Source organism: Marmota monax, unplaced genomic scaffold (genome assembly GCF_021218885.2).
Source record: "Marmota monax isolate L192 unplaced genomic scaffold, Marmota_monax_Labrador192_F-V1.1 WCK01_AAM20220418_F8-fsc00029, whole genome shotgun sequence".
Taxonomy (NCBI): domain Eukaryota; kingdom Metazoa; phylum Chordata; class Mammalia; order Rodentia; family Sciuridae; genus Marmota; species Marmota monax.
The window spans coordinates 3937759-3943916 of NW_026693024.1; the positions used below are offsets into that span (position 1 = coordinate 3937759).

At 39.9% G+C, this 6158-nt stretch overlaps 1 long non-coding RNA gene across 1 annotated transcript; it reads right to left on the reverse strand.

Moving 5' to 3' along the window:
• Window positions 1-1149: 1149 nt before the first annotated feature.
• Window positions 1150-4107, reverse strand: LOC124098682 (uncharacterized). The gene is made up of 3 exons (XR_006853661.2): window positions 3972-4107; window positions 1633-3219; window positions 1150-1468 (listed from the first exon to the last, which is right to left on the reverse strand). It is a non-coding gene; the product is annotated as an uncharacterized LOC124098682 (long non-coding RNA).
• Between the last annotated feature and the right edge of the window lie 2051 nt (window positions 4108-6158).

Here is a 6158-nt window from a genome sequence, read left to right on the forward strand (position 1 = left end):
CTCGGTGACGGCTCCATGCTGGTTCCCAGGGACCGCACCTTGTCAGATAAGGCAAAGGACTTAACAGCCCTAAAAGGTGAGTGAAGACCCTGAGGAAGGGGGGTGGAACTCTTAGAGACCCTGGAGCAGTGCCTCTTCCTTCTATCCTAAAGGACCAAGGGAAGATACCATGTTTGGCCAATGGGAAATGCCCACTTTTGGGAAGTTGGGAAAATTTAGGGCCCTTTGTAGAGGCCTGTGTATATAATAGGAAAAGGCTATTCACAGTTTGACCCCCAACCTTTTAAAACTTTTGCTACATCTGAACGTTCCAGATGTCAGGAGGTTGCCGAGGTATGGCAGAGTTAGATTGGGTGGGTTTATGCAAATACCACACCCTTTTGTATAAGGCACTTGAGCATCCACAGATCTTGGTATCTGTGAAGGGTCCTGGAACCAAATCCCTTTTGGATACCAAGGGAGGACTATGCTACTATCACCTCTGCTGCAGCTACCATTACTACCATTCTTGCTCATTGTTCACACCAGGCTCCATCCTCTGAGGATGGCTGTGTAGGCTTTACCAGACACAGATTGTTCTCACTGGGACAGTATGGGAATATTTAGATTTAATGTGCATATACAAGAATAGTTCAAAAATTGTGGCTTTACTTTAAAAATTGACTAAAAGTAAAACCAGAGGTTAAAGTTCCCTAAATCCAGTTATTTCTACCCATTGGTAAAATTTTTGAGCACATATCTCTAATTCATTCTTATTAAATTATATATGGTAACACTTTTTTTAAATATTATTTTTTAGTTGTAGTTGGACACAGTATCTTTATTTCATTTTTATGTGGTGCTAAGGATCAAACCCAGTGCCTCACATGTGCTACCACTGAGCCACAACCCCTGCCCATGTAGTAACTTTTTGATAATTTATAAAGCTTGTAAAACACAAGTGAAAATTTAAAAAAAATAAAAAGCAAGAACTTTTTTAAAAAATATATACATTTCTGTGATTACAAAAATATTAAAAACTAATAAGTATAATTGAATAGGTATTTATCTTAAATCTAGGTTCAGTGCTTTGAAAAAAACAGTAATTTGAAGAACTGATTTTAGGTTTCATTTATTTCCACACTTGAATTAATGACTATCACAGAGAAAACTATTCTCAGGAAGATGAGCTTATTAAAACAGAAAAAAGACATCTGTGGTAAAGGTTTACTAAACCTTGATCCATGTGCTAATTATGTAGAGGGTTTTTGGATGAAACCCAGCAAGGACAGATTCATTTATTTTCATGAATATCTGTGTTATTTAGCTTTCCTTTGCTATAACAAATACCTTGGGTAATCAATTTAGAAAAGGTTAATTTGGCTCAATTTGGGAGATCCTTGTCTATGATTACTTGGGCCTATGGCTTTGGGTCCATGGTGAGACAACGTATCATGGAGGAACTGAATGATAGAACAAAACTGATCACCTCACTGATGTGAATCTGCAATCTGTGTATGGGGTGAAGGTGGGAGTTCATAACCCACTAGAATCAAAGTGTGGAATATGATATGTCAAGAAATTTGTAATGTTTTGAACAACCCACAATAAAAAATTAAAAAAAAAAAAAAAAAAAAAAAAAAAACTGATCACCTCACGGCCTGAAGCACAAGAGAGAGGGGCAGGCTGGGGTCTCACTATCCCCCTTATGGGCACATCCCCAATGACCCAAAGACCTCCCAGTAGGTCTCACTACCTCTCGATAGTACCGCACTGGGACCAAACTGTTAACATATGGGCCTTTGGGGGGACCTTTAAGATCCATATTATAGAAATATCAATTTATTTGGAAGCTAATTTTTAAATGTTGCCTTTTTCCATGTTTTAATTGCTTGAGATCCACCAAGCCTCTTATTTCAGGTTTATGTGATTGTGAGGGTGAAGAAATACAATGTCTGCAGAGTAGGCTGACAGAATGGAGACCCAGGGAAGAGCTGCTGTTGTGGTACAAATCCAAATCCCATGGGGAGGCAGAATTTTTTTTTTTTTTTAGACTTTATTGATTTATCGCAGTACTGTGTTAAATCCAGGGGTTCTTTACCACCAGTCTACATCCTAAGCCTTTGTTTTATTCTTTGAGACAGGGCCTCACAAACTTGCCCAGACTGACCTCAAACTTGTGATCCTCCTGCCTCAGACTTCTGAGTTGCTGGGATTAGAGATACTGACTGAAAACTTTATTTTTTAAGAGTAGTTTTAGTTTCATAGCAATATTGAGCAGAAGAAACATAGAATGTCCACATGTCCCTCCTCCCACACCTACACAGCATCCCCATTATCAACACCCCCCATCAGAGTGGTCCATTTGTTACCATCAATGAATATATATGGGCACATTGTTATAACTCAGACTATACCTTAGGAGTCACTCCTAGTGTCGGACTATCTATGGATTTAAATAAGTGTATAATGACATGTACCCACCATTGTAGTATAATACGGAGTCAATTCACTGCCCTAAAAATCCTCTGTACTCTGCCTAGTCATCCACCTCAGTCCCAAACACCCTGGCAAACACTTATATTTCTACCATCTCCATGGTATTAATTTTCCCAAAGACAATAGACTATGTAGCCTTTTCAAATTGACCTATTTTTTTTTTTTTTAGAAATATGTGTGTAAGTTTCCTTGATGTCTTTTCATGGTTTGACAAGTTATTTCTTTTTAGGGCTCAGCAATATTCCATTATGTGGTTGTTGACCTCAGTCTTTTCCTCTTAAGGACTTCAGCTGATTAGATGAAGTCTATGCGCACTGTGGAAGGCAATCTGCTCATATAAATGTTAATTATATCTAAAGAATACCTTTACAGAAATAACTATAGACGGGTGGCTGACTGACTTTCCGGGTATGATGACCAAGTTGACACATAAAGTTAATCACCACAGAAAGTGGGTCTCTGTTTCTCCTCTCTCCTGTGGTCTCTGTGTGACCACCAAATGAATCTAAAGGGAGAGAAAAAATGATCACAGTTGGGTTTTAGAAAGATTTCCAGGCTGCATTATGAGGAGTATATCATGGAAGGCTGCTGTCATGGGCAATGGTGAGAAAGAGGAAAGATGAAATGGGGTCAAGTCAGGCAGGATGCAGAGACCTCAGCGACCAGTGAGAACACAGTCCCCAGTGAAGTTCCAGCTTCTCTTGTGTCATTCATAGGTCTTCAACAAAGACTTGAGAGTATCTGTGTCAAAGATAAATAAAGCCAGTTAGGGTTTTAATGAATAATATACTACACAATACAATAGTTACAATAGTGAAGACGGTCCAGCATGAACCAAATTCAACTCTGTACAACAATGACAGGGTATTTTAAAGGGAGAATTGAACTAGTGAGGAGGGAGGACGTGGGAAGGGCTGAGGAAGGAAAATGAAAAATTACAAAGTTAATTGTCCAAGTTCAGGTTCTGTCCTCCCACAGAGACTGAGACAGAGGCCCTGTCCTTCCTAATGATTGCATTCCAAAGCAATGGCTTTCAGGTCCTTGAGAAACATACTCCTGGGTTGTAGGAGATGTACACTTCTATATCCCAAGGGACAGAGGAAAGACTCACAATGGTAAATCCCTCAAGAAAGGGAGGGCAGGCCCTCTCATCAAATGTTAGCTGAAACAAATGGTGAATTCTTTGAGCAGTCTTGAGTTTTCTGAGGTGGGTACTATAAGGGGAGGGGGTGGGTTCATCCTACAGACGTGACCTTGAACGGTTGGAAACCATGTGAGTGTTTGTTCAAGTCTTTTAATGTGGAAAAGAGCAATAAACAAAATCACATGTGCAGTTTTTATAGGCCATAGTTGAGTTCTAGTTGAGAAGGAGGTTCAGCAGAGCCTGCCTAGAGCTTGGTCCAGAAGAGAGTCTGTATGATTCACTGTTGCTCATCCCCCAGTCAACCTTGGACCTAGTTTTGCCAATTCCCTCAGCTCCAGATTTGGCATACCTAAGGAAACCCTCAGGCTGGGCTTCCAGCATCTCTACCTCAGACTTCTGCTGGCCCAGGGGAGGAGTGGAGCCAGATAGCATCTGAGTCCCCAGGATGGGTTGAAATCCCTTGACTCCCTGTGGTGAGATGAAGAAACCCCATGCCTGAAAAAGAACAGGTAGGACTAGTCATGAAGCAGAATATGTGGCTTCTAGCTAGGTCCCCACCTTTACATTCAATGACTGGCCATGTTGTTCAGCCACAGCCACTCCCTATATCCCTGTGTCTGCTCTCCTCATGAGATTTCCATCGGGCTCTTATGGTTTTGAGGAAGCATGAGGTAAAAACATATTCACCATGTTAATTAACCCCAGATGAACATTACAAACTGCAAGAGCTACAACGCATGCTAAGGGGATTGTTGACTGTGCTCCTTGTACTTCCCAGGAGAGAGGAAAGGAGGAGGAGTCTTTGTAACTTAATCAGGCTCCCATGGAGAGTCCATGGAAAAAATAAGTCCAAGGTCCCTATGTCCTCCTTACTAGAACAGAGCTTTTACTTTCAAGTCCTGTGGTAATAATATTTTCCCAAGACAACAAAAGTGTTCCCCATGTTCATTGAGGGAAGAAGAGTATAATTATGATGAGATGTACTGATGAAAATCAGGGGCCAGAGTAGGGGCACAGCTCAGTAGTAGACACAAGCTTAGCCTATGTGAGGCCCTGGGTTTCCTCTCCCCCAACCCTGGAGGAGGAGATGGAGGAACAGGAGTAGGGAAAAGAGGAAGAGGAGGTTGTTAGTTGAGAACCTTTAAGGAATGGAATTTTCATTTTCTCCAACAGCAGCCAGGCTAAATAGCTCATTCTACATAATCTGTGATGCTATTTTATAGATGTTAAATTGTTATTTCAACTTGAAATAATATGGACTGTTTGATGCTGATTTGATTGAGTTCAATACACCTGTACTAAGATATATATTGAATTCTCTTCTCTCATCATACCATTTCTTTCTATTCAAATGATTATAGAACCTTCTTAAATACCACCAGGCCAGTTCATAGAGTTGATGCATCATTTATTTATTAACTGCTGTTCTTTTTCGTTCTCTGCCACATTTAAGTTAATACTGTTCAACATCAACACAGTCTGAAAGTTGAGTCCTCAGCTATAAAGTGGTCATGTAGATAATCCAAAACATGCTAATATAAAAATGTTTACAAAGTTCCCTAAATGAGAGCATGCTGTTAGAGGGAAATGATGGGAACTCATCACTGACATAGGAATATGCAAAACAGTGGGTTCCTCAATTTGAAAGCGTCATATAGTTACTTCATTGAATTTTGTACCTGAAGGAAATTGTGAGAGAAACAAGTGTTTCTCACGTGACACCATGAGATATCTGTCATTGTTATTCTCTCCATTCATTCTAAGGAAATACCTGGAGGTATCAAATGACAAGGTGTTGGATGCTAAAAAGGGGAATCTGTTTTATAAATATATCCATTACTTTGGGGGTGCCTTGATTGGGTATATGTACTATAGATAGAAAATTTAAACAGGAAATGTAATCCGCACATTCTCTTGGAATACAGCATATCAACAGGATGACCATACAACTTGGTTTGTCTAAGGTCTCAGTTGTATTTATGACCATGGTGTTCTTCCCATTTCAGCACTGGACATGGTTTTTCCATTTTTAATGAAGTATTTTTTATTAATAGCTACAGGAGACACTGTGGCAGATCTTTACAGCAGTCCACTTATCCATCAGAGGGATCCCAGGATCCCCAGTGGATACCTATAGCCACAGATAATACTGAACCCTATAGATACCATGTGTTTTCCTTAGGTCAAGGATTTACAACTCCTCATTTAAATGAATGACTATATAGCTTCTCTTTGGTGTGTTTAACTATACAGTGTGGATCCCCTGGACAAAGGGATGATTCACACCCCAGGCAAGACAGAGAAGGATGGTGTGGGATTTAACATGATACATAGAATGGTGCTCCAGTTTAAATTTAAGAATTGTTTATTTCTTGACTTTTCCATCTAATAATTTTGAAACCTGGTTGACTGCACATAACTTAAACCACAAAAATAAAATCCACGGATAAGGATTACTACTATACTTGTGCTTCAAATTTCTGCCACAGTGTTTCCTAAGTGCATATGAGATACTGGTGCTGCACAACAGCCTTAA